Source organism: Schistocerca serialis, chromosome 4, assembly GCF_023864345.2.
Source record: "Schistocerca serialis cubense isolate TAMUIC-IGC-003099 chromosome 4, iqSchSeri2.2, whole genome shotgun sequence".
Lineage (NCBI taxonomy): Eukaryota > Metazoa > Arthropoda > Insecta > Orthoptera > Acrididae > Schistocerca > Schistocerca serialis.
This window is the reverse complement of record NC_064641.1, coordinates 180,965,009-180,977,805: the sequence shown is the minus strand read 5'-3', so window position 1 is coordinate 180,977,805 and position 12,797 is coordinate 180,965,009. Positions and strand designations below refer to the sequence as shown.

Below are 12,797 nucleotides of genomic sequence, written 5' to 3'. Positions count from 1 at the left end.
AGAAAAAAGGAATATTATTATTTGCAATGCAGTTCCTCCAAGCCGTGCGCTGAAATAAGAGCAGAAATTTGACATCCAGTTATTCTGAGGTAAGACTTTAATTCTGATTGTTTTACACAGGGCCAAAGACCGATATTTCGGTTTAATTGAATTTTCTTATCACTGAATGGACTTTAATTTTTTGCTGAAGAATTTATATCTGAGTTAGATTGCGAATTTCACATTTTGTTGCCATTGTCAGTACATTTCATTGTGGGCAGGTTACGCTTAGAGCAGTGTCCATTAGCATTCATAATTAAATATTGTCATATTTGTATTAAGTATTGTCTTTCTTTCTTTTAAAATTACGGTGGGGAGGTTACAAGCTCAGATGGCAACCCAGTTCTAAGGAAAGAAGGGAAAGCAGAAAGGTGGAAGGAGTATGTAGAGGGTCTATACAAGGGCGATGTACTTGAGGACAATATTACGGAAATGGAAGAGGAGTAGATGAAGATGACATGGGAGATACGATACTGCGTGAAGAGTTTGACAGAGCACTGAAAGACTTGAGTCGAAACAAGGCCCCCGGAGTAGACAATATTCCATTGGAACTACTGACGGCCGTGGGAGAGCCAGTCCTGACAAAACTCTACCATCTGGTGAGCAAGATGTATGAAACAGGCGAAATACCCTCAGACTTCAAGAAGAATATAATAATTCCAATCCCAAAGAAAGCAGGTGTTGACAGATGTGAAAATTACCGAACTATCAGCTTAATAAGTCACAGCTGCCAAATACTAACACGAATTCTTTACAGACGAATGGAAATGCTAGTAGAAGCCAACCTCGGGGAAGATCAGTTTGGATTCCGTAGAAACACTGGAACACGTGAGGCAATACTGACCTTACGACTTATCTTAGAAGAAAGATTAAGGAAAGGCAAACCTACGTTTCTAGCATTTGTAGACTTAGAGAAAGCTTTTGACAATGTTGACTGGAATAATCTCTTTCAAATTCTAAAGGTGGCAGGGGTAAAATACAGGGAGCGAAAGGCTATTTACAATCTATACAGAAACCAGATGGCAGTTATAAGAGTCGAGGGACATGAAAGGGAAGCAGTGGTTGGGAAGGGAGTAAGACAGGGTTGTAGCCTCTCCCCGATGTTGTTCAATCTGTATATTGAGCAAGCAGTAAAGGAAACAAAAGAAAAATTCGGAGTAGGTATTAAAATTCATGGAGAAGAAATAAAAACTTTGAGGTTCGCCGATGACATTGTAATTCTGTCAGAGACAGCAAAGCACTTGGAAGAGCAGTTGAATGGAATGGACAGTGTCTTGAAAGGAGGATATAAGATGAACATCAACAAAAGCAAAACAAGGATAATGGAATGTAGTCTAATTAAGTCGGGTGATGCTGAGGGTATTAGATTAGGAAATGAGGCACTTAAAGTAGTAAAGGAGTTTTGCTATTTGGGCAGCAAAATAACTGATGATGGTCGAAGTAGAGAGGATATAAAATGTAGGCTGGCAATGGCAAGGAAAGCGTTTCTGAAGAAGAGAAATTTGTTAACATCCAGTATTGATTTAAGTGTCAGGAAGTCATTTCTGAAAGTATTCGTATGGAGTGTAGCCATGTATGGAAGTGAAACATGGACGATAAATAGTTTGGACAAAAAGAGAATAGAAGCTTTCGAAATGTGGTGCTACAGAAGAATGCTGAAGATTAGATGGGTAGATCACATAACTAATGAGGAAGTATTGAATAGGATTGGGGAGAAGAGAAGTTTGTGGCACAACTTGACCAGAAGAAGGGATCGGTTGGTAGGACATGTTATGAGGCATCAAGGGATCACCAATTTAGTATTGGAGGGCAGCGTGGAGGGTAAAAATCGTAGAGGGAGACCAAGAGATGAATACACTAAGCAGATTCAGAAGGATGTAGGTTGCAGTAGGTACTGGGAGATGAAAAAGCTTGCACAGGATAGAGTAGCATGGAGAGCTGCATCAAACCAGTCTCAGGACTGAAGACCACAACAACAACAACAATGTTCAATACTTGCTATATGTTTAGTAACTGGCCCATGAATGTCACTGTTTCTTATATTTTAAATTTGTATTATGTCACTTACATGCTATTATATATGAATACCAGTAGCTTGATGCTACACTCATTAGCTCCTGTTTTAAATGATGACTTCTGATGGTTTGTAACTGGCCTATGAGTGCCAATATTCACTGTAATCAGATGATTTATGAATATTATTCTGTAATACTTCATACATGGTACAGAAATGTTTAGTAACTAGGCGATGAGTGCCACCAATTACTCAAATCGATTGATAGACTAGTGTAATTCTCAATGATGACTAGCATAAGACTTAATGTCCTTCACCTACTGACCTTTCTTTTTTTTGGTCATCAGTCTACTGACTGCTTTGATGCAGCCCGCCACGAATTCCTTTCCTGTGCTAACCTCTTCATCTCATTGTAGCACTTGCAACCTACGTCCTCAATTATTTGCTTGACGTATTCCAATCTCTGTCTTCCTCTACAGTATTTGCCCTCTACAGCTCCCTCTAGTACCATGGAAGTCATTCCCTCATGCCTTAGCAGATGTCCTATCATCCTGTCCCTTCTCCTTATCAGTGTTTTCCACATATTCCTTTCCTCTCCGATTCTGCGTAGAACCTCCTCATTCCTTACCTTATCAGTCCACCTAATTTTCAACATTTGTCTATAGCACCACATCTCAAATACTTCGATTCTCTTCTGTTCCGGTTTTCCCACAGTCCATGTTTCACTACCATACAATGCTGTACTCAAGACGTACATCCTCAGAAAATTCTTCCTCAAATTAAGGCCGGTATTTGATATTAATAGACTTCTCTTGACCAGAAATGCCTTTTTTGCCATAGCGAGTCTGCTTTTGATGCCCTCCTTGCTCCATGCGTCATTGGTTATTTTACTGCCTAGGTAGCAGAATTCCTTAACTTCATTGACTTCGTGACCATCAATCCTGATGTTAAGTTTCTCGCTGTTCTCATTTCTACTACTTCTCATTACGAAACTTCCTGGCAGATTAAAACTGTGTGCCCGGCCGAGACTCGAACTCGGGACCTTTGCCTTTCGCGGGCAAGTGCTCTACCAACTGAGCTACCGAAGCACGACTCACGCCCGGTACTCACAGCTTTACTTCTGCCAGTACCTCGTCTAATCTCATTCTGGAAACTTCTCATTACCTTCGTCTTTCTCCGATTTACTCTCAAACCATACTGTGTACTCATTAGACTGTTCATTCCGTTGAGCAGATCATTTAATTCTTCTTCACTTTCACTCAGGATAGCAATGTCATCAGCGATTCGTATCATTGATATCCTTTCACCTTGTATTTTAATTCCACTCCTGAACCTTTCTTTTATTTCCATAATTGCTTCCTCGATGTACAGATTGAAGAGTAGGGGCGAAAGGCTACAGCCTTGTATTACACCCTTCTTAATACGAGCACTTCGTTCTTGATCGTCCACTCTTATTATTCCCTCTTGGTTGTTGTACATATTGTATATGACCCGTCTCCCCCTATAGATTACCCCAACTTTTTTCATAATCTCGAACAGCTTGCACCATTTTATATTGTCGAACGCTTTTTCCAGGTCGACAAATCCAATGAAAGTGTCTTGATTTTTCTTTAGCCTTGCTTCCATTAATATCCGTTGCGTCAGAATTGCCTCTCTCGTCCCTTTACTTTTCTTAAAGCCAAACTGATCGTCACCTAGCGCATTCTCAATTTTCTTTTCCATTCTTCTGTATATTATTCTTGTAAGTAGCTTCGATGCTTGAGCTGTTAAGCTGATTGTGGGATAATTCTCGCACTTGTCAGCTCTTGCCGTCTTCGGAATTGTGTGAATGATGCTTTTCCGAAAGTCAGATGGTATGTCGCCAGACTCATATATTCTACACACCAACGTGAATAGCCGTTTTGTTGCCACTTCCCCAAATGATTTTAGAAATTCTGATGGAATGTTATCTATCCCTTCTGCCTTGTCTGACCGTAATTCCTCCAAAGCTCTTTTAAATTCCGATTCTAATACTGGATCCCCTATCTCTTCTAAATCGACCCCTGTTTCTTCTTCTATCACATCAGACAAATCTTCACCCTCATAGAGGCTTTCAGTGTATTCTTTCCACCTATCTACTGTCTCCTCTGCATTTAACAGTGGGATTCCCGTTGCACTCTTAATGTTACCACCGCTGCTATTAATGTCACCAAAAGTTGTTTCGACTTTCCAGTATGCTGAGTCTGTCCTTCCGACAATCATATCTTCTTCGATGTCTTCACATTTTTCTTGCAGCCATTTCGTCTTAGCTTCCCTGCACTTCCTATTTATTTCATTTCTCAGCGACTTGTATTTCTGTATTCCTGATTTTCCCGGAACATGTTTGTACTTCCTCCTTTCATCAATCAACTGAAGTATTTCTTTTGTTACCCATGATTTCTTCGCTGCTACCTTCTTTGTACCTATGTTTTCCTTCCCAGCTTCTGTGATGGCCCTTTTTAGAGATGTCCATCCCTCTTCAACTGTACTGCCTACTGCGCTATTCCTTATTGCTGTATCTATAGTGTTAGAGAACTTCAAACGTATCTCGTTATTCCTTAGTACTTCCGTATCCCACTTCTTTGCGTATTGATTCTTCCTGACTAATGTCTTGAACTTCAGCCTACTCTTCATCAGTACTATATTGTGATCTGAGTCTATATCTGCTCCTGGGTACGCCTTACAATCCAGTATCTGATTTCGGAATCTCTGTCTGACCATGATGTTATCTAATTGAAATCTTCCAGTATCTCCAGGACTTTTCCAAGTATACCTCCTCCTCTTGTGATTCTTGAACAGGGTATTCGCTATTACTAGCTGAAACTTGTTACAGAATTCAATTAGTCTTTCTCCTCTTTCATTCCTTGTCTCCTGTAACCTTTTCTTCTACTCCTTCCCCTACAACTGAATTCCAGTCGCCCATGACTATTAGATTTTCGTCCCCCTTTACATACTGCATTACCCTTTCAATATCTTTCATCTTCAGCTTGCGACGTCGGCATGTATACCTGAACTATCGTTGTTGGAGTTGGTCTGCTGTCGATTCTGATTAGAACAACCCGGTCACTGAACTGTTCACAGTAACACACCCTCTGCCCTACCTTCCTATTCATAACGAATCCTACACCTGTTATACCAATTTCTGCTGCTGTTGATATTAGCCGATACTCATCTGACCAGAAATCTTTGTCTTCCTTCCACTTCACTTCACTGACCCCTACTATATCTAGATTAAGCCTATGCATTTCCCTTTTCAGATTTTCTAGTTTCCCTACCACGTTCAAGCTTCTGACATTCCACGGCCCGACTCGTAGAACGTTATCCTTTAGTTGATTATTCAATTTTTCTCTCATGGTAACGTCCCCCTTGGCAGTCCCCTCCCGGAGATCCGAATGGGGGACTATTCCGGAATCTGTTGCCAATGGAGAGATCATCATGACACTTCTTCAAATACAGGCCACATGTCCTGTGGATACACGTTACGTGTCTTTAATGCAGTGGTTTCCATTGCCTTCTGCATCCTCATTTCGTTGATCATTGCTGATTCTTCCGCCTTTAGCGGCAGTCTCCCACCCCTTCTGACCTAATTACCAGAAATTATTGCAATATCCGTTTGTCCTGTCCATCCTTATGATCATGGAGCACCATATTTGGTTTTTGCACTAATTCTACGTTGATGAAAGAGTGTGGTGTTGACACATCATGCTGTCCACCACTTTGAACAATGGAGATGTTATTATGGTTATAATATTTCGTGTAACTAATGTACTACCAAAATGATAATATACAATATTAATACAACATTTCAGTGTCTTGGCTACTCTGATAAATACTTCAGGAATAGAACTTCAGATTGTCTCACTTGGTGTTGTGCTTCTGTAGAAAGATATGGACTTTCAGTGCAGCCACGTGCAACCTACTGTGCTACAACCATGGTGCAATCCTTCCCATACCTTTCCTAGTTCTTGTAAAATGGTAAAGACTTACACAGTGCGTTTAAATTCTTGTAAAGTGATAGAGACTTCTACAGTGCGTGTGCACTTCATTTCACTCCATGATATGTTATGTAAAAATGCTAAAGACTTCTACAGTGCGTGTGCACTTTATTTCACTCCATGATATGTTTTGTAAAAATGCTAAAGAGTTTTATAGCGCGTGTGCACTTTGTCATTTGTTAATACATTTTGTATTTATTGTGTATACATTTTGTGATTTCTTGATATGTTCCGTACTCAGTGCATGTGCACTCTATTTCATTTCATGTTCTGCACTTATATATATATGTATATACTCTGTGACTGTCAACTTAGTTAATTAAGTAGATTTTAGAAAAAAATTGTTGCTCATGGCAAGTCCGATTCACTCACCATCGCTGCCAAATTTTTGCCCCCCCACCCCCCCTAGTGGAGGGTTATGTAAGAGGTATGCGCTGCCTGCGATATGTAAGCTATAAGAGAATCTGAGACCAAAGAGCAGTGTTGTATGCAGTAGGAACTGTGTAGCAGTAAGTTGTTGCTAGCTAGCAGTCTGGTGTATCGAATTGGCTGGGCCGGTCTTGGTGCAGCGATGGCGGAGCCTGAGCGTTATAGTATAAGGTAAAAGCAGCCTCGCGCATATCTAGTAATGTTATGTGAACTCCCATGTAAATCTTTTAAAAATGTCCTAATAATAATCTTTGTCATATAAAGTAATTTCTAACTACCATTCATTTCAGTTTAAAGAATTTACTAATTTCTCCAATCCATGATCATTCCAATTGTTACAAAAGAAAAATCAGTTGCTTCCTTTCATAAATGACAAATGTATAGGCCAGCATTGCACAGAGCTATGCCGGAAAAAGCTATTGTCAGAGCAGATAGTTGCCGACTTTATCGAGGTAAGAATTTTTGCTTTTTATTCAGAATGATCTTACATGGCCATGACGCAGCATTGGTGTCGTCCAAAATTTACCAGGTTACTGAATTTTTTTTTTATTACGAGGATTAGGAATTTTTCTGTTTCGAGCTTACATTAAATGAGAAAAGAATTTTGTGGGTACATTAAACGGGAAACACATTTTGTGTTGAGGTTAAATGTGAATGAATTTCTGTAGAGAGGTTACACTAAATTAGAATCACATTCATTATTCATATTAAATAATATTTATTAAATTTTTTTGTGTGGGGAGGTTACACTATATAATGGTTGGAGGTATTTGTAATGGCGCACAACAGCGAAGTCATCAGCGCCGGCGCAAAAACAGATTGAGATGAATGTGAATGTATGCTTTCCCGGCGTATACAGCTGGCGAAGAGTTCTCGGGCTTCCAGCCGGGTGGCGGTGTCTTCAAACTGCGACGTTTCGACGAGTGACATACTCATCATCTTCTGGATGATTTGATCGAATAATCTGAGCGCTCATCGGACGTCTATGGAATATAAGCGAGATGTCAATTCGTGCACAAAATCCTGCACTGGCAACCTTTCGCAATTATTGAGGACTACAGAGGCAGCGCGGCTCATTATTTCTGTAGGAGAAATCTTTTTCAGTCATTGCCACGTCGAGCTGCCACACTGCGCTGGGCTAAAGAAGGCCCGAAACGATATTAGGAGGTATCCCATGACTTTGTCACCTCAGTGTATATAATTCCCTGATTTACGATTTTATGTTTAGTTGACAACGCATGAACACTTGTTGTGGCAACACTTGAACATTTGGTCACCAAATGCCGCTCGTAGGTGTGAACCATAAGTATGTTAATAATTTTACGTTAATAGTACTTTACTAAGATCAGAAGTAGATCCAGTGAAAATAATTATACTTGTTTCAAGTCTTGATGTAAACGTTTCTGTTATCTGTTGTAGCATCTGAAGATAGTCGTTGTAGGTCGAAGCCAGTTATGAATGTGCCATAAAAAAGTACTGTGTTAAGAGATAAAAAAATAAGTTTTAATGATTCAGTGACTGTCTCTGCGAAGGAATGTTGTTCATTCCGAAAGGCCACAAGTTTGTATGATTAAAAGAAGAGCATAATGGAATTATTGACTGATGGCAACTTGGTCAACGCCGGAAGACAGATGTCCAGCATCGTTCCCAAGTATAATCATGTTGTTGTTGTTGTTGTTGTGGTCTTCAGTCCTGAGACTGGTTTGATGCAGCTCTCCATGCTACTCTATCCTGTGCAAGCTTTTTCATCTCCCAGTACCTACTGCAACCTACATCCTTCTGAATCTGCTTTGTGTATTCATTTCTTGGCCTCCCTCTACGATTTTTACCCTCCACGCTCCCCTCCAATACTAAATTGGTGATCCCTTGATGCCTCATAACATGTCCTACCAACCGATCCCTTCTTCTGGTCAAGTTGCGCCACAAACTTCTCTTCTCCACAATCCTATTCAATACTTCCTCATTAGTTATGTGATCTACCCATCTAATCTTCAGCATTCTTCTGTAGCACCACATTTCGAAAGCTTCTATTCTCTTTTTGTCCAAACTATTTATCGTCTATGTTTCACTTCCATACATGGCTACACTCCATACAAATACTTTCAGAAATGACTTCCTGACACTTAAATCAATACTGGATGTTAACAAATTTCTCTTCTTCAGAAACGCTTTCCTTGCCATTGCCAGCCTACATTTTATATCCTCTCTACTTCGACCATCATCAGTTATTTTGCTCCCCAAATAGCAAAACTCCTTTACTACTTTAAGTGCCTCATTTCCTAATCTAATTCCCTCAGCATCACCCGACTTAATTAGACTACATTCCATTATCCTTGTTTTGCTTTTGTTGAAGTTCATCTTATATCCTCCTTTCAAGACACTGTCCATTCCATTGAACTGCTCTTCCAAGTCCTTTGCTGTCTCTGACAGAATTACAATGTCATCGGCGAACCTCAAAGTTTTTATTTCTTCTCCATGAATTTTAATACCTACTCCGAATTTTTCTTTTGTTTCCTTTACTGCTTGCTCAATATACAGATTGAACAACATCGGGGAGAGGCTACAACCCTGTCTTACTCCCTTCCCAACCACTGCTTCCCTTTCATGTCCCTCGACTCTTATAACTGCCATCTGGTTTCTGTACGAATTGTAAATAGCCTTTCGCTCCCTGTATTTTACCCCTGCCACCTTCAGAATTTGAAAGAGAGTATTCTAGTCAACATTGTCAAAAGCTTTCTCTAAGGCTACAAATGCTAGAAACGTAGGTTTGCCTTTCCTTAATCTTTCTTCTAAGATAAGTCGTAAGGTCAGTATTGCCTCAGGTGTTCCAGTGTTTCTACGGAATCCAAACTGATCTTCCCCGAGGTTGGCTTCTACTAGTTTTTCCATTCGTCTGTAAAGAATTCGTGTTAGTATTTTGCAGCTGTGACTTATTAAGCTGATAGTTCGGTAATTTTCACATCTGTCAACACCTGCTTTCTTTGGGATTGGAATTATTATATTCTTCTTGAAGTCTGAGGGTATTTCGCCTGTTTCATACATCTTGCTCACCAGATGGTAGAGTTTTGTCAGGACTGGCTCTCCCACGGCCGTCAGTAGTTCCAATGGAATATTGTCTACTATAATCATAAAATTTCAAAATCCAGAACCAGGCAAAAAATGGAACAATATATATCAGCTCCCAAGGTACTACACCATTAGGCTTCATGAAAACATAATTAGAGTAAATAGTGAGTACACAGAATCATTTAATCACTATCTCCCACACCTCAGAAAGAGAGGAAACGTTAGTATCTGATTCAGTGGTAAGTGCTCTCTGCCTTACACTTCACAATGATTTGCGGAATAGAGATGTAGATGAGTCAAAGGAGCAGCAGGGGAAAATATATGAGATGCACCGAGCGACTTTTATTAAAATAGGGCTCTGAATGGCAGCACCACACCGTCCTCCTATTCGAATAGGAGGACGCTGCCTACCCTGAAACCTGCACTGATGGAGGTGATGGGCACGTGCGGTCGTTAGGCGCACCTGGAACTGCGAGTAGGTCACGAGCGGCGGTAATTGGACAGGGGAGTGGAGGCGCCACACGTGGGTTGCTATGGCGGTCAGGGGCAGGAACCCGCACACACACGTGTTCTCCGCCCGCCTTGCCTACTAAGCCGCTATCCAGCAGCACTGTGTAGCCACGCTGCGGAAGCTGAAGACACGAGGGTCTGTTGATATCCTCGGAAGATATCCTAAACATGCCAGAATTTATCAGCTAAATATTATAGATAAATGGACTGAAATTAATATAAAAGGAATTGCGACATTGGGGATATGCACTAAAGCTAAGAAGTGGTTTTCAAAAGTACCGAAGTATGTTAGGTAAATGTCATTCTGCACCATCTCCTTCAAAATGGTGTACTTCGAAGCGAATGTTTTTGGCGCTTTTGCTTTGTTAGTGAGTTTAGTACCTTCTGCGAGTCCGCTTGAATCTTCTCCACTTTATCAATCTTCTCAACTAGAAACAGATCTCCTTCTTTGGGAGGAGAAAGAAATCACATGGAGGCAAGCCTGGTAAGTGCAACAGGTGGGGAACAACTGTCACGCTGTTTTTATACCAAAAATCTGCAAATTATTACAGAATGTAATATGTGATTGTAACGGGTTGGACAAAATATGGAAACACCACGGGAAATTCATGCTTTAACATAAATTAAGATGTTGCACAAGCCTGCAGCTTAGGCTGTAGTTTTTGACCACGAACGGCACCTGTGCAGTCTTACTCGCGAACCCTGTCAGGACCGAAAAAACCACTATGGAAGCTTTCTAATCTAGGAAATGGAGGACGAGCTGGAATACCAAAACCATACATTGTTGTTGTTGTTGTTGTTGTGGTCTTCAGTCCTGAGACTGATTTGATGCCGCTCTCCATGCTACTCTATCCTGTGCAAGCTTCTTCATCTGCCAGTACCTACAGCAGCCTACATCCTTCTGAATTTGCTTAGTGTATTTATCTCTTGGTCTCCCTCTACGATTTTTACAATCCACGCTGCCCTCCAGTATTAAATTGGTAATCCCTTGATGCCTCAGAACATGTCCTACCAACCGATCCCTTCTTCTGGTCAAGTTGTGCCACAAACTTCTCTTCTCCCCAATTCTATTCAATACCTCCTCATTAGTTACGTGATCTACCCACCTTATCTTCAGCATTCTTCTGTAGCACCACATTTCGAAAGCTTCTATTCTCTTCTTGTCCAAACTATTTATCGTCCATGTTTCACTTCCATACATGGCTACATTCCACACAAATACTTTCAGAAACGACTTCGTGACACTTAAAACTATACTCAATGTTAACAAATTCCTCTTCTTCAGAAACGCTTTCTTTGCCATTGCCAGTCTACATTTTATATCCTCTCTACTTCGACCATCATCAGTTATTTTGCTCCCCAAATAGCAAATCTCCTTTACTACTTTAAGTGTCTCATATCGTATGTAATTCCCTCAGCATCACCCGACTTAATTCGGCTGCATTCCATTATCCTGGTTTTGCTTCTGTTGAAGTTCATCTTATACCCTCCTTTCAAGACACTGTCCATTCCGTTCAACTGCTCTTCCAAGTCCTTTGCTGTCTCTGATAGAATTACAACGTCATTGGCGAACCTCAAAGTTTTATTTCTTCTCCATGGATTTTAACACCTACTCCGTTCATTTGTTTCCAACCATACATTAGTGCTATAAATACCCGTAACGGATAAACGTAGTGACGAAGTCATAAATCCGGAACTATGGAGTAATGGAAGAACGGCATTTGATCAGATGAGTTTTGTTTCACACTGTTGACACCCGCGGTTATTCTGGTTGGTTATTTTGCAAGGTGACATTACTCGTAATGTTTATCTGACCATTTGGCTGATCAAGTCTATCCCACGCTATAATGTTTCCTCGTCAGTATTGAAGCTGTATTCCAAGACAACATGGCCCCTGCTCACAAAGTTCGCATTGTCCAGGACTGATGTTGTGAGCTCGAGAATGAACTTTTGTATCTCTTCAAGTCACCACAACCATCAGTTCTCAATATTATTGAACCTTCGTGCTCACTTTGGAAAGAACGATGAAGATCGCTATGCACCTCCACCATCGCTACCTGAATTTACCATAGTTTAGCTGGAAGAATCGTATGAGATTCCCTTGAAAACTATGTTGTTGTTGTTGTGGTCTTCAGTTCTGAGACTGGTTTGATGCAGCTCTCCATGCTACTCTATCCTGTGCAACCTTTTTCATCTCCCAGTACCTACTGCAACCTACATCCTTCTGAATCTGCTTAGTGTATTCATCTCTTGGTCTCCCTCTACGATTTTTACCCTCCACACTGCCCTCCAATACTAAATTGGTGATCCCTTGATGCCTCAGAACATGTCCTACCAACCGATCCCTTCTTCTGGTCAAGTTGTGCCACAAACTTCTCTTCTCCCCAATCCTATTCAATACTTCCTCATTAGTTATGTGATCTACCCATCTAATCTTCAGCATTCTTCTGTAGCACCACGTTTCGAAAGCTTCTATTCTCTTCTTGTCCAAACTATTTATCGTCCATGTTTCACTTCCATACATGGCTACACTCCATACGAATACTTTCAGAAATGACTTCCTGACACTTAAATCAATACTGGATGTTAACAAATTTCTCTTCTTCAGAAACGCTTTCCTTGCCATTGCCAGCCTACACTTTATATCCTCTCTACTTCGACCATCATCAGTTATTTTGCTCCCCAAATAGCAAAACTCCTTTACTACTTTAAGTGCCTCATTTCCT

General features: G+C 40.7%; 1 non-coding gene across 1 annotated transcript; it reads right to left on the bottom strand.

The window, feature by feature from the left end:
* Positions 1-3,067: 3,067 nt before the first annotated feature.
* Trnas-cga (transfer RNA serine (anticodon CGA)) lies at positions 3,068-3,142 on the bottom strand. The gene has a single exon. It is a non-coding gene; the product is annotated as a tRNA-Ser (tRNA).
* Between the last annotated feature and the right edge of the window lie 9,655 nt (positions 3,143-12,797).